This window comes from Equus asinus, chromosome 17, assembly GCF_041296235.1.
Source record: "Equus asinus isolate D_3611 breed Donkey chromosome 17, EquAss-T2T_v2, whole genome shotgun sequence".
NCBI classification, from domain to species: Eukaryota; Metazoa; Chordata; class Mammalia; order Perissodactyla; family Equidae; genus Equus; species Equus asinus.
The window spans coordinates 11,272,456-11,294,614 of record NC_091806.1 but is presented as its reverse complement, the minus strand read 5'-3'; the positions used below and the strand labels follow the sequence as shown (position 1 = coordinate 11,294,614).

Sequence of the window (22,159 nt, the reverse complement as noted above, 5' to 3'; positions counted from 1 at the left end):
AAGAGGGTGGGGCCCAAGTCACCCGGCTCTGAGGCCTCCACTCTCAGGGGAGCTGGCCCACGGGAGGCCACAAGCAAAGGGTGGCAAAACCACTGTCTCCTGCAAGGCTCAGAGGCCCGGCCGCAGCTGGGAGGATTCTGGGAAACAAGAGCCCTGCAGCTAGGTAGTAAAGTGGTCAGTGGAGGTTAAGGAGCTCCAGAAGGAGGAAGGCAGCAAGGGAAGGGGTGGAAGCACCCACATTTACTGGGCCTTCCGTGGGTAGTTATTACTGCCATTTTACAGAAGAGAAAATGGAGGTTCAGAAGGGTTGGGTGACTTGCCCCAGGCCTCACAGCTCCCATTAGTCCAGGCTGAGATTCAGATGATCCCAACGCCGCACCAGGCTGTGTCCCATGGGGTGATTAGGAGGGAGCCATTCCGATAAAGACAAAAAATAACAAATGTTGGAGAGGATGTGGAGGAAAGGAAACCCTCACACACTGCTGATGGGAATGCAGACTGGTGCAGCCACTATGGAAAACAGTATGGAGGTTTCTCAAAAAGTTAAAAATAGAAATACCATTTGATCCAGCCATCCCACTACTGGGTATTTATCCAAAGAACTTGAAATCAACAATTCAAAGAGACTTATGCACCCCTATGTTCACTGCAGCACTATTCACAATAGCCCAGATGGGGAAGCAACCCAAGTGCCCATCGACTGACGAGTGGATAGAGAAGATGTGGTGTGTATATGTATAATGGAATACTACTCAGCCATAAAGAAAGACAAAATTGTCCCATTTGCAACAACATGGATGGCCCATGAGCGTATGATGTTAAGCAAAAGAAGCCAGACAGAGAAAGACAAACACAGTACGATTTCACTCATATGCGGAAGATAAACTAACACACGGACAAAGAGAGCAGTTCAGTGGTTACCAGGGGGAAGGGGGGTGGTGGGATGGGCACAGGGGGTGAAGGGGCACAGTTATATGGTGACTGACAAATGATAATGTACAGCTGTAATTTCACAATGTTATAAACTCTTATGACCTCAATAAAAAAATTAAGAAAAGAGGGAGTCATTCTGCATTGCTCAGAGCCTGGAGCAAGGCTTGGGGTCATTTGGAGGTCAATGTTCAGGAGGTGGTGGGATCTGGGGATGAGCTGTTCCGAGGCCGCCTGTCCTCACTTGGCGTGAGTCCACAAGAGTGTGCACCAGCTGGCCCGGAGGCTCAGAGAGGCCGGGAAAGTCTGAATTGATTTCGGAGAAGAGTTTCCCAGTGTCCTTTCCTCTTGACTTTCGAACAAGGGCCTCCAGGCCCATAGCCAGCTCTCCAGGAAAATATCAGAGCACCTCCTGGGAACTGAGAGGGGAACGAGAGGGGAGCCACTCAGCCCTTGCTACCCCAGCTGCCCAATGCACAACCCTTCACTGTCCTCTCCTGGGCCGAGGTAGGGGTCAGGCTGATGTGTCCACACACACACACACACACACACACACACGCGCGCGTGCAGGCATAAACAGGGGCAATCTCCCGGTGGACTATCTTTTTCGGGCCTGCCCCTTGTCTCCACCATCTGGCACACATCCCAAAGGTGGCACAGGCCTGGAGGCCCCGGCTCGGTCATGGACGGGCTCTGTGAGCAATCCATTTCCTTATGGGCCTCCTACTTCCCTGACTTGAATGCCAGGGCCAGTGCCCTTTTGATGCCAGAGTAGACGGCAGAGAGAGACCACAGTAACTCCTCCTGGGGAGGCTGGAGTTTTCTGTCAGGGTGGGTTGAAATTCTGGCTCTGCCACATTCTGGCTGTGTGACTTTGAATGGGTTCCTTAACCTCTCTGAGGCTCAATGCCTTTACCAAATGGGGATTTTTTTGTTGATGATGATGATGATGATAAAAAACACATACCTCCTCTTCTAGTGGCTGGAGGATTAAACCCCACAGTGCACAGAAAGCGTCTACGTGTTTTGCACAGAGCCTGGCATGTAGCGAGCACCCAGTGGTGGCACTTGATATTTGTGGAGCTCGCTGCCTTTCCCATCCCAGCACTATCTAGGATCCAGTCTTCACTCTGAAGTGCAGGGGAAACACAGAACCTCCATCGCCTTCTCCGGCACTGAGTATTCCCCCAGCTCAGGACCGCGTCAGTTACAAAGTCTGAGGACCAGCCGGAGGAAGCACCGTGGTTGAGTCTGAGATGCCAGGGCAATGGGTGCCAGTCCCTGGGGAGACCAGCAGGTGGCCCCCGGATGCTCAACCCCAAATTCTACCCCTCCCCAGTTTGACTGCCCCACCCTGGGCCCCACCTTATCTCTTCTGCCCCTGCTCTCCGAAGATCCTCACAGACAGGTCATTGATTCCCCTGGTGCTGCCCAGGCTATTATTATTATTAACAGCAACAGTGACGGCTGTTCCCATTTGCTGACCACTGGTTCTGTGCCAGGCACTGCACGAGGCGTGGTCTCGTTTCATTGTCATGGCAACCCTGAGAGGAGGGACGCTCTTTCCTCCATAATACAGACAAGGACACTGAGGTCCAGAGAGGCTAAGTGACTTGGTCACACTGGGAGGAAGTGGCCCAGCGGAGACTGCATTGAGGCCTGGGGAACCGGAGCGGCAGAATGGGTCCTGATGGGGGGAAGACATTCTGCAGACTCAGACCTGCTTGATGCCGGGGCTCCTGGTCTGGGATCCGTGGGGTACTGCTGGGGGCTGCTCAGTTCTGTTCACGGTCACCTAACCTGGCACCCAAGGGGCACTCTGGGAGCCTGGCTGTACGTATGATGCGGCATCCGACAACCCTCACACTAGCTATGATCTGAATGTCTGTGGCCCCCTCAAATTCCTATGCTGAAATCCTAACGCCCAATGTGAGGGTATTAGGAGGTGGGCCCTTGGGAGGTGATCAGATCACAAGGGGTGGAGTCCTATGAAGGGGGTTAGAGCTCATATAAAAGAGACCCCACAGGGCTCCCTGGCCCCTTCTGGAAGATGGCTTTCCCCAGAACCCAACCATACGGGCACCTGATCTTGGACGTCCAGCCTCCAGAACCGTGAGAAATAAATTTCTGTTATTTACAAGCCACCCAGTCTGCAGAATTTCGTTATAGCAGCCAGAATGGACTGACACTGGCCCTCTGCCAGGGAGACCCTGCCCCCATCCACAGTGGGGTGGGAGGTGAGGACCCTGCTTGTCTCCTTCCAGCCCGAATCAGGCAAGATCCCATCAGGAGAAGAGAACCCACGCACAGTGGAAGGCATGGTTGGAAGTGCTGAGAGGGCACGTGGGGAGTGGGGAGGTGAACACAGCAGCAGCAGGAAACCACCCTGACCCCTGAGGCTGGAAGAACAACGGGAGGAGGGAGTGGTACAGGAGCCCAGGAGCTGGGGCTGCATGAGAGGACCTGGAGCCATGGAGGGGAGGGAGCCGTGGCCAGAGAAGCCACCTGAAGCTGGAGGTGGGGAGAAACACCCAGACTTCTCTCCTCCTGCTCCCCATCTTCCTCCAGCACATTTCATTGGGTAAAGCCAGTCAGAAGCCAGTTGGCAGGGTTTGGGGTGTGTCATTTGCCCTCCAAGATGTTGAGCAAAACAGAGGAAGGTAAGGAACAGATGTGACAACATAAAAAACAACTGACCAGGACACAGACCTCTCCAAGGTGGCCTCCTGCTCCCGTGTCATCCCCCACCTACTGCAGGGCTCCTCCAGTAGGGGGTGGCCAGACTCCTGATGCCGATGACCACGCTCCCCTTTAGGAAGAGGACCTCTGCTCACCCCTGGTTGGGTCCAGTAGACCCTAACTGACAGAACTGGCCAATCCCTTTGTGCTTGACCGGGGCGGCCTGGTGGTCTTTGCTGGCCTTGTCTATCCCTCCAGTGACTGCCTTTCTCTCTGGTCTTGACTTCCTCCCCATCAGCACTGACCTCGTGAGGCTGGGTCTCACCATGCCCTTCCCCCATGCCTGCCCAAATTATGAGACCAGAGAAGATGCAGCCAAATTCCAATGGTCTCCCACCAAATGCTCTGGTTAAGAATCCGAGGTCAGATGCCGCTCTGTCGTTTACTAACTCCAAGCGAGTATTTTCACCTCTCTAAGCCTCAATTTGCTTATCTGTAAAACGGGACTAGCAATGATACATACCTGCAGGACTGTTGTGAAGATGAGAAAATCAGCTGATGGCGGGAGAGCACTGAGCACCGTGCTCAGCGCGTAGCGAGTGTCCTGTAAATGGTAACTGCAGAAGGCACGGGAAGGAAAGCTTGGGGCCAGTGCGGACTCAGGAGGAAGCACCTCTGAACCTTCAAGGCCCTGGATCACCAGGGTCCATTCATGGGTCATTTTTCTTGAGATCTAATTCTCCCACATTCCAGTTGGCTGAGTAATGAGGCACTCATTTCCCCGGTCTGCACAAGCGGAGTTCTCATGGCTGGAAGAAGGAGATGTCCTGCTTGGAACCGGCACGAGTCCCATTTTGGGCACCGTGAATGGCAGTGTGGATGGTGGAGCAATGAGCACAAGGAACCGGAGTGTCCTTGATGCAGGACCTGCCGAATGTCTGGACATTGCGAGACCTCAGCTGCCTGTTCTCAGCAGGGCCGACCTCTGGTCGACCTTCTCTGGAAGGACAACACTGTGACAATCCAGGTCCTCCCCAGGGCTTTCTCTTCTGTGCTTGGGCAGGAGGTATAGCAGCCGATCAAAAGATTTCTTGTGCTTAACATGGGTTACAGAATCTTGGGACTTCGGAAATTGAAAAACTTCAAACAGAACCCCAGGCTGTTAGTTCTGGAAGGGGCCTCCTGTGGAAGCACAGGGACTTGGGGCAGGAGCCGGGAGGGACCTTGTGACTACGTCAGGTGTTTAGGCCGGGGCAGAGAGAAAGAGATGCTTATTTATCTGGGAGGTAGTCATTATAGGTAAGAGAAGAAACAAAGTCTTGGAGCAGTCGTTCCGCAAATATTCATTGACCCCTTCTGTGCCAGGCTCAGCAGGGACAGGAAGAGGAGGGGGACGCTGTAAGGTAAGATGTGACAGAAAACCGACTCAAGCTGGCTTAGACAAGAGGACATTGACTGGCTCACATCACTCGAAGCCCAGCGGTGGGGTGGGTGTTATGGGCTGAATTGTGCACCCCCTCCCCTCCCTAAATTCATATGTTGAAGCCTTAACCCCCAATGTGACTGGATTTGGAGAGAGGGTCTTTAAGGAAGTAATTAAGGTTAAATGAGGCCACAAGGGTGGAGCCCTGATCCAAAACACTGGTGTCCTTCTAAGAAAGGAAGAGACGCCAGTGCTCTCTCTCCTGGCACACGTGGAGAAGAGGCCATGCGGGGACACAGCAAGAAGTCCAGGAAGAGAGGCCTCACCAGAAACGGGCCCTGCTGGCACCTTGATCTTGGACTTCCAGCCTCCAGCACTGTGGGGAAGTCAATTTCTGCTGTGTAAGCCCCTCAGTTTGAGGTTATTTTCTTATGGCAACCCGAGCTGACTACGACAGTGGGCTTCAGAGTCGTTCGGTCCAGAAATTCTGACTCCATTTCCCTGCAGTTTTCTAGTGCTGCCCTCCTAGTGTGTGGCCCCTTCTTAGGCTGGTGGCAAGAGGATTGTCACGGTTCCCGAACTGGCAATGTCCAGAGGAAGAGAAAGAGAGAAGGTTGCTTTACGATGCTCTCTCAGAAAAACAAGGGAGCTTTTTCCCAGAACCCCCCACCAAACCTTTCCTTGTATCTCCCTGGCCCTAACCAGGTCACAGGCCCCATCCTGACCCGGTCCCCGAGGCCCGGGGAAACCAGGCACCTCCTATTTTGTAGAGTATGGGAAAAGCTGTTGTAACAAGGAGACTCCAAATACAGAAGTTTAAGCAAAACAGAAATTTGTGTCTCTTTCATATCATATAAGGGTTCAGAAAAATGCCGTCCAAGACTGAGAGGAGGGCTCTGCCATCCTCCAAATGCGGCTTCCCTCTCTAGGTCCACGGAGATGCTTCAATTTTTATTGTCTCCCAGTCAGGGGGGAGGGTCAGGGAAGTACATGCACATTCCTTTTGAGGGCACAGCTCAGAAGCGGTACAACCGTTTCTGCTCAGAGCCCATTGATAAGAACTTAGACTCACGGCCACATCAAGCTGCAAGGGAGGCTGGGAAATGTAGTCCTTACGAGGCAGCCATCTGCTTGTCCAAAAATCAGCAGTTCTGTTATTAAAGAAGGGGAGAGAGGCTGGCCCGGTGGCATAGTGGTTAAGTTTGTAGGTTCCACTTTGGTGGTCCAGGGTTTGCAGGTTTGGAACCCCAGGCATGGACCTACACACCACTCATCAAGCCATGCTGTGGTGGCATCCCATATACAAAAGAGAGGAAGATTGGTACTGATGTTAGCTCAGGGACAATCTTCCTAAAGCAAAAAAGAGGAAGATTGGCAACAGATGTTAGCTCAGCATCATCTTCCTCAGCATAAAAAAAAAGTGGGGGGGGGGGGCAGAGAGTGGATATTAGGGAACCAGAGGAGTCTCTACTGCACACTGATTAGTTTAGGCCCAGGTTCCTGAACCAGCTTTTCAGAAGGCCAGTGGGCCCACCCCTGGAACTGGGCAAGAGTCAGCTTCCCCTGGGGCACATCGGCTCGCTTAAACCTCTGCACTCTGGGTCTGTTTGTTCCAGCAGCTTAGCTTGTATGCTAAATAATACACTGAGTCTTGCATTTCTTGACTTCTCTCAGGAAGCTGGAAGGGGGGAATGGGTGTCGGCTAATCACATAGCAGTGTCCACTACATTCCCTGTCTTTGAGGCCCTCCCGCTCTGGGGGAAGGGGTGGAGTGAAACAGATAACTCTGGGTCAACGTGACAAACGGTAAACTCGAAGCAATATATAAATCCCAGTGAAAACAAAGGGAAGAATTAAGAGGCTTCTAAGAAGGATTGGAAGAGCATCATGAGTCCATCTTATCTGGGTCTTAAAGGATGAGTGGGAATTCCCTAAATGATTTTGCTTGGGAAAGGGCATTTCAGACGAAGAGAACAGCAAAGTCACAGATGCGCAGAGGCCCACAGGGTGTGGCTGGCGGTCTGGCATGGCTGGAGAGTGGGAGGTTGGGAGGGACCATGGGAGCTGTTAATGAGGGGCACTTGAAAGTCACAGGGAGGCAGCAGCCTGTCTGACAGGCCCCTGGAAGCCATGCAGGGTTTGTAAACCAGCAGAGACGGCCAGATGTGTGTGTTTCTCTGAGGTAGAGGTGGGAGGCTGACTTCTCAGGAAGTTATTTCACAAATTCGTCTGAATAATGGAGGGAGCCTGTGTCAGGGCTGTGGTGGGAATGGAGACAAGGAGATAGTCTGCAGGGATCTTTGGTGGTAGAATGGACAGAACTTGGTAACTGGGTGACCGGGGGGGGGGGCGGGGCGGGGGGTTGAGCAAGGACAAGGCGGGGGTGTTAAAAATGATCCTAAGTTTATACCCTTGTGCTAGAAACCCGGAGAGGGAGTACAGGAAAAGCAAGTTTTGGGGTTGAGAGGAGAAAATGACTTGCCACCATCCTGAGCCTGGTCCATGACAGACTTCTGTGGTTTTCTTGAATGTACAACGTTCTCTCTTACTCAGGGCTTCTGAACACTCTGTCCCTACTCTGTGGAACACTCCCCCACCCTCCAGGCTCCAACTGGCTAATTCCTCGTTTCCTCCAAGGGCCTTTCTTGACCCCGTAACTCAGGTGAGAAACCCTCTCCGATTGCGACAGTACCCCATTTCTTTTATTTACACATCTCTCACGCAGAGTTGTTTAACGCCTGTCTCCCCCAACTCAGCCTGTCATTTCCATGAGGGCAGGGACCAGGTCTGTGTTATCTGCTGCTTCATTCTGAACACCTCGTGTGTGCCTGGCACACAGTAGGTGCTCCTGTGGGGTTTGAGGCATTCAACAGCTGTCACTGGAAATAAGAGTTGGCCAACAATTTTTATCAGAGCCCATTCAGATGTGATACAAGGCAATGAGGCCACCATGGGGGCAGGTGATATGATCCTTTTGTAGGCCTAGATCAATCTAGACCAGTGGTTGTCAGCCAGGGGCGATTTGACTCCAGATACTCGGGCTGTCTGGAGACACTCCTGATAGTCATGTGTAGACTCGTGTGTGTGTGTGTGTGTGTGTTTGTGTGTGCATGCACACCGGCATGTAGAGGGTAGAGGTCAGGAATGTTACTAAACATCCTACAATGCACAAGACAGCCCCCACAGCAAAGAATTATCCAGCCTAACATGCCAAGAGTACCAAAGTTGAGAAACCCTGCTCTATAGATGGGTGAGCCAACCCGATGGCTAAGTTCCCATTTGGCCTACTGGCTGCTACGGCCCAACTGGGTAAAAGCAAGAGAAGCTTAGTGGCTGTCCCAAGAAATATGGACTTGTGATCTGCAGCCAGGAAGCAGCTTGGATCGAGCCTCAGCCCAAGGCCCCAACACCTTGGGCAGTTTCCCCTTAACTGAACTCCGAGCCATAAGCCCAGCGGGCCTCGCCTGGCACTCGTCTCTCTCTGACTCACTGCATTGGGTTTCTCTCGATCTTTGGTGGAAGCGGCCGCCACACTCTCTTCCCACCCATCTGCCCCGCTGATTATTTTCAGCTTGGCTTGCAGAGGCCCAACGCTGCAATTACACCCCAACCTCAATGGCTCCTTCTGAAAATAACATTTGGGTCGAAGAAAACCTCAGTCTGGTGGGCTGGATTTTATACTAAATAGTTAAAGAGTGGGTGTGGGCATGGGGGTGGGGGTAAGGGAGTGGCCCAATGGTACAATTAAGAGAAGAATCTGGAAGAAGGGGAAGGAAAAGGAAGTCAAAAGAGGGAAGGAGTGGTGGTGGGAAGGGCTGTTGCAGAAAGAAAATGTATCTGCTGGGCAGGGGTCAGCCATCTTTTAGAAGTCTTGCGCCAAGTCTTCATTTATGCCTCTAATTGAAGGTTTCGTTGGCTGAAATAACTCGCTCCCACCCCCAGTCATTGAGTCCTGGGAAATTCATGTCTGCCTGGGGCCAGAGGAATTAGCCTATGGGCATACCAACCTTTATCCAAGCTAGTGACCAGATTTTCCGACCCCAAAATAGGAGCCACATGCTTTGACATGGGATTTTTGTTCTCCTTCCCGGTGAGCAGAGCAGTCTGGGAAATGTAGTTTTGTGAGGCTGACGGGTGGGATTTCTAAGCGGTTCCATGGAAAATGGAGGAGAGTAGATAGGACCTTCCAGGGCAGGCATTCTCATGGAAAGCAGAGATTTGTGGGTGACTAGTTCAGAGCAGAGAAGGAAACTCTAGACATGAGAACCTTTGTCCCACCCGGGGGCAGAGGGGGTGGGAGATGTAGGGGCTGAGGAGAGAAATATCTGGAAGCACGTTTGGGTTCCTAAAGGAGGCAAACAGAGATAAAAAGGCTGTATGAGGTGAGATTGGGAAAATAGGCAGGAGAGTTAAAAGCTCCGACCCGGAGTCAGCCAGACTTGGGTTCAAATTTAAATTGTACTCACCACCTGGGTGCTCCCCAGCGGTAACTTTGCCTCCTTAGACAGGCCAGCAGTATAGGCGCTAGAGGGAGGCTAGCAAAGTTTGCATCCCGGCTTTGTGATCTTAGGCAAGTTACTCAACCTCTCTGTGCCTCACTTTTCTCTTCTGTAAAATGTAAACACCCACCTTCTAAGGTGTCATAAGGACTTAGAATAAAGTGGTTGGAACTGTCCCTGGGACACAGGGAATCACTTAACATATGTTAGCTATTACTACTACTTCTGGAGTTTTTCTCCAAATGTAGTAGGCAAGAAACTTTTAGATAACACATACATCTTTTATTTGAATAGTTATGAATTTATTTCCAAGTGTATTAAAATATAAGACTAGCACATCAGAACTGCAGTTTCTCGAATGTTATTGCTTAGAGCAAGGTTAGGCACAAAAATGGAATTGATTTAAAGTTAATGCAAAGAATTGGGAAAGTTAATAAAATAAAAGTCAATTAAAAATATATAATATAGGTGGAATGTGGGCATAGGAGAAAATCGTGCAGGCAATACCTGAATGGCTGAAAAATTTGGAAAATACTCCACGATGCCATGTTCCTTCTGCTAATAAAACCTAAGACACTCAAAGGTGGAGAAATGATTGGGCAGAAAGACATCCATCAAGACGCTATGAAAACTTTGCCTCTGTAATCACTGTTGCCTTTTCGAGAAATCGGTAGAAGGGCCCAGGCAAGCGAGGCCGGACGCCCTAAGGAGCTTTGGGACCCCCACAGCATTGCGGATTGGGGGGTTTCGGGAACGGAGGCAGAATCCAAAGGCCCAGGTCCGGAAACCAAAAGCCAAGCTCCCCAACCTCCCTCTCCCGCCGCGTTTGGGGCGATTCGGGCCTCTCTGATATTTTTGGATCACTGGGTCAATCAGTCAGCCAATGCCTCGGGAGAAGTTTAATTAAGCTCAGATCGCCGGCGCGAGCTGCCAAAGGTCTCCCCGCCCGGCCGGCCCCGCCCCCAGCGCATCTGGCCGAAAGCTTCTCCCCCGCCCGGCGCGGCCGAGCCGCAGCCCGCGCATGCGCGTCGGCAGGCGCCCAGCGCCCCGCGGCAGGCTCGGCTCCCGGAGCCGCGTTGCAGACTGTTGCATCAGACAGCAAGCAGCCGGCCGGGCCGCCAGGGTTTCTAGGAAGATAGGAAGGGTTTGCGATCCTCTGTGGTCGCTTGGGAGCGTTGGCCGTCACTCACGGTGTTTACACACTGGTAACCCGATCCCCCTGAAATTTCAAGCTCGCGCAGTCGAGGGGAGGGCCTTAGCCACGGTGAAAGTAGCGAACGCCGCTGCCCCCGAGCCCCGCTCCGCGGCCCCAGGCCGGACCGGCTGGCTGGACTCGGTCTGCTCTCTTAATGGCATGGGCCTGAAGGAAGGAGCTGGGTTCGATTTCTCTTCCCGAGTACAAGAATGCCCCTGAGGAATTTCTCGCTCTGTGAAAGTGCAAATCTAATTTCCCCAGACAAGCGCGGTTGCCGGTTCCCAAAAGAGCTTGGAAAGCTCCCAGCAGGAATGTTCAGTGGTTTTCAAATCTCTTCACCCCAGCAGCTGGACACGCAGACACTGACCACCAGGAACTTCTTGGTGGATGAACACACGTCCTTCACAGATAGGCCTTTTTGGCACATGTCGGGCCCCATGTGGTGGCGACTCTGGGCATTAGCCAGAGAATGCACAATGACGGACGCGTGCAGACACACACACACAGACCGAATTCTCTAGATTCAAATGATCCTGCAACTTAGGTAAGGGAAAGGTGTCCTTCTTATTGTCCCTCATTCTTCTGGTCTCTGGGTCACTGCCTTCCTCAAATGGGGAGAAAATAATCTGCATGTAGAAGGGATGGGACAGTCTTAGGGGGTGGAATATTCAAGAAGAATGAGGACTGATCTGGAATCTACTTTCTAAAGAGATTTCCAGGGACATAATCTGAATCTTACGGTTCAATCCTCTCTTTTTTTTTTGGAATGGGTTGAGACCAAGTCATTCAGTCCCTATTAATGGATTTTCCAAAAAGACAAAAAACTGACAATTTACCTTAAGCATTCTATCTTTTCTAGGCTGTTGGTGGTGGAAATCTATTCCACTTGAATAACCTTGAAAGCTACATCAGGCCTAGTGTTTTTCTTTCCCCTCATTATTGTGAATCACTCAATCTCAAGATTCGATTAAAAAAAGTGACGCAAAAGACTCCTAAGCATTATCCGACACATCCCTCTTGTCAGACAGTCACTGTTATTTGTGTAAGCCAACATTTCCCTTTGAACAGCGGGATATTATAGCACTATGGGATTTTTCATTGTAATAGATGCTTCATAAATACGGCCCGGGCTATTTCAGTCATCAACAGTGACCGTATGAACTGAAGGATGACAACTCAAAAGGGATGGAGGGAGTGTGGGCAAGTGCTGGAGCTGGAGCATTTCCGGGCCCTGCTTCTGAGGGTCCATCAGGACCCAAACCTTCTGCCACATGGGTATCACCAAGGTGGTGTCCTGGGATCATAGGGTGTGGTCTCAGGGAGCTGGCAGGAGCTGATAGAATGTCAGGTGTGGCTGAGCAATAGTCTTCACTGGAGAGCAAGTCATTTACTATTGTGGGCCTCTCCAGGCAGGAGAGTTGGAGCTATGAGGCCAGCAGCCAGGTGGGAACGGGGAGAGAGTAAGCTTATGAGCGCGTGTTAGGTTCCCTGCTGTGCCATGTAGTGGGTGCTCAATGCACATTTGCAGAAAGAATGCACTGAAAGAACGAGGGAAGGCGCAGAGAGAGGAAAGGTCAACAAGTCCAAGAATGTTACAAGAGGCAGCCTGGGATGCGCAGCGCTCTGTTGTGTCGAGTAACAAGGGAATCCTTCTAGTTGAAAGACATAAAGCAAAGGGCCAGCCTGGTGGCGTAGTGGTTAAGTTCACGCACTCCGCTTCAGTGGCCTGGGGTTCGCAGGTCCGGATCCCAGGTGTGGACCTATGCACCACACGTGGAGCCATGCTGTGGTGGCATCCCACATACAAAATAGAGAAAGATTGGCACAGATGTTAGCTCAGGGCCAATCTTCCTCAAGCAAAAAGAGGAAGATTGGCAACAGACGTTAGCTCAGGCCCAATCTTCCTCACCAAAAAAGAAGACTTATAGCAAGAGATTCAGAACTAAGTCTCATGAGGTCCCTTCTGCCTTGGTTTCCCTCTTTGGAAAAGCTGCCAGTTGGTGATTCCAGAATTGACCAGGCATTCTGTTTAATCAAGCCTGGTGACATCATCAATGATTGCTTCACCTCGACTGAATTCCCAGAGCAAACTTCTGGAAAAGTCTGAGGGAGGGCGTGTGACCCATATCCAAAGGACAGGAAAATCCCCCAGAAGCCACACTTTAAGACCATAAGCAAAGTGTGGCCCAGATGGTTAGAGGATGCAGACATACACAAAAGGGTGATTCGTTTTCCACATTTATTGGGTACTCACAGATTCTAGACACTATACCCAGTCCAGATGCAGACAAAGCTCCCGTTCTAAGAGCTTATGATCTAAATTCCTTGTGGAAAGTCTGTCTTTGAAATGTTTAAGGCACCTCATTTAATCCTCATTTCCACTTCAAGTCGTGGACCTGCTTCCCGAGAAACCCATCCCTTTTGAAGTTGGTAGCTGGCCTTCTGCTTTTGCTATTTATGTGCCAATTGAAAGGGTGGAGAGAGCCACATTAATTTTGAAATAAAACACAAATAGCGAAATGAGGCTTGGTTAAAGTAAAAACCACAAAAGGACTTTTTTTTTTCCTCTCATACTTTTCAGATTTTCCTAGAACCACCTTTATTTCCTCAGAGCCCAGACATAGAAAGTGAGTGGGCCTCTCCGGATGCTCTTCCAAGAGAAAGAGAAAGCCCGCTTCCTCATCTCCCCTCAGTGCACCTTGAAGTTTTGCTTTTCATTTTTAGACAGTTGAGTCCCAAACTGGGGCTCAGAAAGGAATCGAAGCGTCTAATTCACATGTGGTGTTTCTAAGCATCTTGGAGGAGATTTCGGTTTGCTTTTGCATAGCCTGTATCTTACCTCTTCTGTTCACTGCATCAGCTTGTGCATCCTGGGTGATGGGAATGGGGCTCTCAAGTCACATCCTCCTGGGTGGATTCCCAGTGTCGCTACTTACCAGTCCCGTGACCTCATCTGCTGAAGGGGAAGAAGGATGCACACCTCTCAGGGCCGCAGTGAGGACTAAGCAGTTAAGACCAGAATGGGCTCAGCAGAAAGCAAGCCCTTAATACACCGCAGCTATTAGGAAAATAGATCCTTTCATCTATCTGCTCCTTCTTTAACAAATCCCCTCCCCCTATTTTGGAGAAGGAAAGAAAATTAGTCATCCATCCCAAGTGGATGATTTATCCCCATTTTACATCACCAAAGGGCCAAGTTTGACTTGTAAACACCTGGGCCTTTTAATGGGATGAGACCAGTGTTCTTGCTTCTCAGCAAGAGGCGACCCAACCGGTGGCGGTGCAAGGACTGGGCAGAGCACAGAATATGGGGAAGGGTGGTCTGGAAAAGCACGCCCAGAGCCGAGGGGAGGGGCCGGAGGGGTGCCTGCTCCCTGGAAAGACAGGTTCCCGCTTCGGGATTCTGAGTCTCCGGGTCTGCAGGCAGAGGCCCGCCCGCCTCGGGGTCTGGTGACCGTGGACCCGAGGCGCGTGCGGCAGCGCCCTCTGCCGGCCGCGCGGGACAAGCGTCCAGCCCCGCGGCTCTGCAGGTGGGACCCGGGATCCCTCCCGCTGCCTCCGCCCCCGCCCCCGCTCCCGCTCCATCCCTTCCGAGGACCGCGCGGCCAGGTCCCCGACCGGATTCCAGGAGACGCGTCCTTATCTGACGCCTGCGGGCTGAGCAGAGACGATGCTTGGAAACATCCGATTCACCTGGGGATCGGAGGCCGCGGGAACCCACCTAAACCCCGCAGGGGCTGCGCCTCTTGGGCTCCGCGGCCAAAGTCTGCCGGGCTGTCGGAGGTGGTTTGGAAGTGGCATCGCCTATGGCCAAGACCGCGGGTTCTGCGGACAGAGAGGAGCCCTGGGTTCGCTTTCTGCCTCATCCATTTTCCAGCTAGGTGAACTTGGGCAAGGTACTTAAATTTCCATGGGCCTTTCCTCATCTTTAAGATGGAGATAATGATCCCAATCTTGGTCGGTTGACATGAGGATTACATGGGATCAGACAGCCTGGGTTGGAATTCTGGCACTGGCATCAGCTAACGGTGCGCCTGGGGCAAGTTACTTAACCTCTCTGTGCCCTGGTTTCCTGCAAAATAGGGATAACGGTACTTGCCTCCGAGGGTTGTTGCCTGCAAAGCGCTTAACGCAGTGCCTGGCACAGGGGAAGCGCTCAATAAATGGTGGCTATTATGGTTGTTGTCATTATTGTTCTTAAGACCGCTACACGAGCAGGCTCTAGCTGGCGGCTATTTTTAGTTTCTTTCTTGGGTCCGGCTATTTCTTTCCGGGCATTGTTAAAATCTGTTACCCTGCGCTCGCGTCCTTATCTGTAGCGAAGGACAGTCGGCCTTCCCGAGTGTGGAAAATCGAGGTGCCCCTGGAAGAGGGCCAAGGACGCGGCCGTGGGCTGCGGGGCCCGGGACCTCCCGGAGGATGCCCGCGCCGCGCCGCCTCCGCCCGCGCCTCCGTTCGCGCGCGTCAGAGCCGCAGTGACGTCGCCAGGTCCGGGGGCGCGGGGAGGCGCGGCGCGGGAGGCGCGGCCTGGGCACGCGGGGAATCTGGGGTGGCGGGGATGGCCGGGGTGGTCCGGCCTCGCGGCTGTCCTGCTGTCCCCGGCGGCCGCGGGAAGGCCCTTGCCCGGGCTTGCTCTGCAGCGCCTGCCGGAGCCCAGCACCCTCGGGCTCCGCCTGCAGCCCCGCGCAGAGGCGGGAGATGCCAACGCCGGCCCCCGCGCCCCAGGCCCGCCCAGCCGGACGCGGGGTGACCTCCCGGCGGCCGCTCAGCATCTGCGTCGTCTTTCCCCTCCTGTCCTTCTCTTCCCCTCACCCGCCCCCATCCCGTTCCTGATCGTCCCCCGGCGACCACTCAGTTTCTTCTTCCTCTCCCCTCCCTCGGGACCAACTCGTTTGTTGCGAGTGGTTAATAACCACCCACAGGAGGCGCCTCCCACTCCCAGCTCTCGAGCTGCAGCCGCTGGCCCGCCCATCCCATTGCCTGCCCGACACTTCCACTTGGCTTGCCCTACACGCAGCCCTGACTTGCTGTGTCTTGCCCATATTATTGTCCATCTCGGCGATGGCGCTACCACCCGCCCCATCATCCTAGACGCCTCACCTTCCGCCCTAAATACCTCTCCAGGCACTCTCCATTTCTTCATCCTGGTTCAGGCTGTTAACATACTCCGCTCAAAATCTCCCTGTCTGCCCTCCTGCCTCCTTCAGACTCGTCCTCCACACGCTGCTAGAGCGAGCCGCGCACAACCTGTGTCTGGCCCCGCCTCTCTCAAGACTGCCCAGCCTGGGACCCCCCCAAGCCCTCTCTGTTTTCATGGACACTGTCGTCTGCCATTTTCTACCTAAAACCTTGTGATCTGGTCCTCGGTGTGGGACTCTGCTGGGACCACACTACTGAAGGTCATCAGTGTCTCTATTGCTGTTGGGCCCTATCCAGGGGATTTGCGTTGCATTCTCCCTCCTCCCCCAACTGGCTTCCTCTTACTCATTCTCCAGAACTCAAGATGTGAGTCACCTCTTCAAGAATGCCTTCCCTGTTCCGCTCTCTGGCTTAGTGAAGTGTCTTTGGGCCCCCAAAGCTTTCCATCACTCTGCTTTTGTCTGTAAAGGTCTGACCCTTCAAGATGGCCTATGATGCCCTGCATGGTCTGTGTACCATCCCCCGACCCCCACCTCTGACTCCAGCCCCTCCTTCCCTCTGCTCTGGCCACGTTGTGGGTCTCAGTTCCTGGTCTCTATGTTCACCCTCTGACCCCAGGGTCTTTGCACAGCCAGTTCTCTCTGCCTGGTACACCCTTCTGCCCTTGCTCACCTACTCAATTTTTGACTCTCATGCTAAGTAAGCAACATTTCGTCAGAGAAGCCTTCCCTGACCCCTCCCCCAACCCCAACCCCAATTCAGTCAGATCCTTCTTTGATAGATCAAAGCATATAAAAAACCACACAGAACAATATCAACACCTGTTTATTCTGGGCTCCTCTTCCGCCCCCTCGCTTTGCCAAGGTTTAACATTTGCCATATTTTCTTCAAATCTTTTTTTTAAGGACATAAAACTTTACAGTCTAGGCGGACCCCTTGAGCCCATCTCTGTCCCTCCTCGAAGGTGACCCCTCTCCTGCATGGGAGGTGTATCGTTCCTATACATGCTTCTGTGTTTTTATTACATACTTTTGTGCCTAGAAACACTTTATAGAATTGTTTGGCCTGTTTGTAAACTTTGAACAAATGGCATTCTACTGAATATATCATTGTGTAACTTGCTTTTTTTTTACTCAGCATTATGGCTTTGAAATGGATCCATATCAATACCTGTCATTCCAGATCGTACATTTTCACTGCTCGTTAGGGTCCCACTCTATGAGTTCATCACGCTTTGCCCGTCTCCTGCTGGTGGACGTTCAGCTTATTTTCAATTTTATTTTTGTTAGAAACAATGCTACAATTAGTATTTTTTCATACCCATCCCCTTGTGTGAAAGCGAGCCTTCCCAGAGGTACTTGGGTGTGGAATTGCTGGGGCTCGGGTCTTGCAAATCGGTGGCTGCACTCGGCTTGGCTGAACAGTTTCTCAACGTGGTTGTGCCAGCTGACACCTCGAGAGCAACATATAAGAGTTTCCATGCTTAGCATCCTCAACCACACCTGGTAATGTCAGACTTCAAAGTTTTTGCTAAGCTGATGGGTGTGGAATGGGATTTTAATGTTTTAATGTGCAATTCTCTGCTTACAAGAGAGTGAGCATCTTTTCAGTTGTTTATTGGCCATTCGTCTTTTTAAAATTGCTCATCCATTTCTTTGACAGTGTTTCTGTTGGATTATCTCTTATTACAGGTAGGAGTTCTTTATATATGCTGGATACTAATCCTTTGTCAGGCTGTAGTCGATCCGGTGTCTTTTACACAATTGCAATTTTAAATCAGTGTGATTATTTCATTAATGTCTGACTTTCCCACTAGACTATAAGCTTATGAGAAGAGGGACCAACCCTTGCAGCCAATGCAGTGTCTAACACATACCAGGAACTTAATAAATACTTCCAGACTGAACCGTATTGACAGTATTTGTGTTTTTATATGCTCGCCTCCTCAGCCCTCACCCTCAATGACCCACAAGGCTATAAACTTCTTAAGAGTAGGAATCGGGAGTTACTGTCTTCATTTTTGTGTCTCCATCTTTGTGTCTGTCACAACACACTTCCTCTGGCACAGAGTATATAGGCAATCATTTTTGCTTCATTAACTTCCTTTGAGCTTTCTCTTTCTTTTCTTTCCTGTCTCCTCAACCCATCTTCTATCTCTAAGCCCCGTTATATTATCTATAAAATGAATGAATAATAAATCCCTCCTCAGCTGTTTGCGAGAATCGCGCGATATAATGTAAGTGCTTAGTGCACAGTTGGCGCTCAGTAAGTGGTGACTTTCATTATCCCGCAACAATCATTTTGGTGACTAAACGTACATTCTGTTTAATTTTAACAGACAAAGTTCTTTCGGAGAGAGCATAAAAGTGAACTTCCTGAAGATCTGCTGAGCGGGATTTTTTTTCTTTTATCAGCATTTGACCCATTATATAACGCTCAGTCCCTCCGTGAGCTCTGAAAAGCATCAAATATCGTTCTTCTCCTTTTCTTTTAGAAATTCCAGACATATCAAAGGCATAGGAACCATACATAAAACTCAAACCTTTAAGTGGAAACATATAAAGGCCACTTCCACGTCTTTGGCCAAAAGTCAGAGAGCAGAAAGGAGGTCTGACAGTCATACCAAAGGCAGGATTCTGTGGCTGCAGCCAGGGACAAAAGCAGAATTCTTGCATCTGTTTCCTACATCTGCCATTGATTGAGTGACCTCTGATCTACTTATAAAATGAAGATAATAATTCTTGCTTTTCCTGGAGGTTGAACTTTGTTAATTACTCATTTTAAACTGCTTTGAGATCCTCAACATGAAAGGCAGCTTGGCCATATTTTAACAGTGCTCCCAAGAGGTAAATGGTCCAGCAACATCTGTCCATACAACACGGGAATCCGATCTGCATTTTACCAGAAAGGGAGGCCCACGAAGGTGGATTTGTGCGCCGGGAGTGGTAAGCTGCCGACAGACGGGGGAAACCCCTTCATCTCTGTCCCCGCGCTTGCAGGAACGAGAAATCTCAGGGCAGCCTTATTTGATCAAGATGTAATACTACTCAGAGGTCCGTCATCTCTAGGCTTTCATCTCCACATGAGGAAAGCAGGTGGCTGTGCTGGGCCCACTGCAACATGAGTCCGCAGGAGGGGACAGTTAGAGCCACAGTGACCGCTGGCAGTGGCCTCTCCCCAGAAGGCCCCAAAAGAACTCTGCTGAGAGATGTAACAGGAGAAGGTGGGCTGAGCCAGAAAGCACAACTCAGAGGTCTGGGAGGGGGACTCGAAAGCAACGGAGGGCACCGGGGCCGTCTGCCAGCTCCCTGGAGTAGCATCCGAGGGTTAAGCCGGCCCCTCCCGCAACTGTTGGAAGCAGCAGTTGGAGGAGACAGCCCTGGAGGCAGAGGGACCAGGCTCTAAAACCCAACTGCGAAACTTACTAGCTGTGCAAATTTGGTCACTAAACCTCTCTGAGCCTCAGCGCCTCTACTGTGGCTAGGGATAATAATACCAAGCTGTCGCGGTTGTTAGGAAGATTAAATGAGAAAAGGCATGTGCCAGTGCGCCACTCCCGGAAGGGGTTCCATCAATACTGATGAAAAAGATTAAAACACTAAAAACTCATTTAAGACTGAATTCCCTTTAGTTTTAAAAAAATGTTTCTCTCTCCTTATTCTTAAAGTAATATTTGTACATGATTTAAAAAAACCCAAAAAAACAAAAAATACGACAGCACGAGAGAGGATACAGTGAAAAATGCGCACCCCCCCCCCCCGGAACCTCTTGTCACCCATTTCTGTGCCCCTGGAGGCAATAAATATTGCCAGGTCCTGGTGTATCTTTCTAGAGAGATTCTATGCATGGATAAGGATCTATGTGGATTTTAAACTGTGCCTCCTTTTTACACAAATAACACGCTATATATACACTCTGTTTATACTTTGCATTTTTTTTTCACTAAGCAACGCATCTTGAAACTAATTCCCTATCAGTATATATAAAGCTACCTCATTCTTTTTAAGGCTGCGTGGTATTACACTGTATTTATTTAGCCAGTCCTCTACAGATAGACGGCTGCTTCGTTTTCTGTGGCCGCTTTAACAAATGACCATGAATTTAATGGCTTAAAACAACACAAACCTATTATCTTACAGTTCTGGGGCTCACAAGTCTGAAATGGGTCTTGCTGGGCTAAAATCAAGCTGTTGGCAGGACTGTGTTCCCTTTGCACACCTAGGGGAGAACCTGTGCCCTTGCCCTTTCCAGCTTCTAGAGACCACCTGCATCCCTTGGCTTGTGTCCCCCGCCTCCTGCTTCAAAGCCAGCAACCATGGGTCAAGTTTTTCTCAAATCATGTCACTTTTCCGTTTCCTTCTTTGATTTTTAAGGATCTTTGTGATTATATTGAGCCAACCTGGATCATCCAGGATAATCTCCCTATTTTAAGATCCGCTGTTTAGTAATCTTAATTCTATCTGCAACTTTCACTCCCTTTTGCCATGTGTATTCACAGGCGCTGGGGATGAGGATGTGGGCGTTTGGGGGCCCATTATTCTGCCTACCACAAGGTTAGTTCCTATCTGTTGCTATTACAAACAGAACTGATGAATGTCCTTGTATAAAACGTCATTTTCCACCTGTGAGTATATGTGTAAGACAGAGTCTGAGAAGTGGACTATCTGTGTAAAAGGACATAAGTTTAAAATTTTGGAAAGGTATTGTCAAATTTCGCTCCAAAGGGATCACACCAATTTATACACCTCCCATTAATGTATTAGTGCAAGTTTTAAAAAAAATTAGTAACCTTTATTTTTTTAGAGTATTTTTAGGTTTACAGAAAAATTAGTCAGAAAGTACAGAGTTCCGGAGCCGGCCCAGTTGTGCAGAGGTTAAGTTCACATGTTCCACTTTGGCAGCCTGGGGTTCGCTGGTTCGGATCCCGGGTGTGGACTTACACACCACATGTCAAACCATGCTGTGGCAGGCGTCCCACATATAAAGCAGAGGAAGATGGGCACAGATGTTAGCTCAGGGCCAGTCTTCCTCAGCAGAAAAAAAAAAGAGGAAGAAGAAGAAACAAAGTACAGAGTTCCCACATACCTCCTTGCCCTTCCATAGTTTCTCCTGTTACTTACATGTTGTATAAATGTGGTACATCTGTTACAATTGATGAGCCAATGTTGATACATTATTATTAACCAAAGTCCATAGTTTACATTAGGGTTCACTCTTGGTTGTTGTGCATTCTATAGATTTTGACAAATGCATAACAACAAGTATTCACCATTGCAGTCTCATACAGATTAGTTTCACTGCCCTAAAAATCCTCTGCGCGCTGCTTATTCAGCCCTCCCTCCCCCTCCCCCAAATCCCCAGCAGACACTGATATTTCTACTGTCTCCATAGTTTTGCCTTTTCCAGAATGTCGTATGGCTGGAATCCTATAGTGTATAGCCTTTTCATATTGGTTTCTCTCCCCTCACAAACACATTTAAGGTTCCTGCGTATCTTTTTATGGCTTGATTGCTCATTTCTTTTTACCACTAAATAATATTCCATTGTACGGAGGCACCACAGCTTGTATATCCATTCACCTACTGAAGGATGTCTTGGTTGCTTCCAAGATTTGCCGATTCTGAATAAAGCTCCTATAAACATCTGTGTGCAGGTTTTCGTGCAGGCAGAAATTTTCAACTGTGCCAGTTTTTTTACATCTTTGAATATGCAGTATTTTAGCAAATTCTTTCATCTTGGCTAATCTGATAGATGAAAAACGCTATCTTGTTGTTGTTTTAATGTATATTTCTTTAATTAAGAGTGAAGTTTGACATCTCATATTTATATCTTTATTTCTGGAAATGGTCTGTTCATGTTTATTTTTCTATTGGCTTGCTTTTTCTTAGATACATACAATCTTTTTCTATAAAAGGAAATTGGAAATTTGTGTTATATTTTCACAAAAATCTTTTCCAGTTTATTGTTTGTCTTTTGATTTTTTCCATGTAGAAATTTAGAACATTTAAAGTCCAATTTATATCTGTTTTTTTTCTCTTGAGGCCTTTGGTGTTTTGTCTCGACTTTCCCACTTGGAGATTTTAAAGAGCTCTCCTGTTTAATGCTCATGTTTTTATGGTCTAACTTTTTACGTTTAAGTCTTTGATACATCTGGATATATTTAGGTAACAGGCACAAGGTAAGTTTACAAGTGCTGCTCCCCCCAGCGAGGAAGGTTTTTCCAGTATCACTTTCAGGATAATCCATCTTTCCTCTTATTGGAAACGCCACCTTATTTATACACTAAATTCTAGC

The 22,159-nt window shown here is 49.9% G+C and overlaps 1 long non-coding RNA gene across 7 annotated transcripts in view; it reads left to right on the top strand.

Moving 5' to 3' along the window:
• Positions 1–14,007: 14,007 nt before the first annotated feature.
• LOC139040748 (uncharacterized) overlaps positions 14,008–22,159 on the top strand; it is a 70,970-nt gene continuing 62,818 nt past the window's right edge. For 4 of the 7 annotated variants that reach the window (XR_011495064.1, XR_011495067.1, XR_011495063.1 and 1 more), the window contains exon 1: positions 14,632–15,214. This is a non-coding gene — a long non-coding RNA (uncharacterized lncRNA). The other 3 variants (XR_011495065.1, XR_011495062.1, XR_011495061.1) reach the window with 2 other exon arrangements.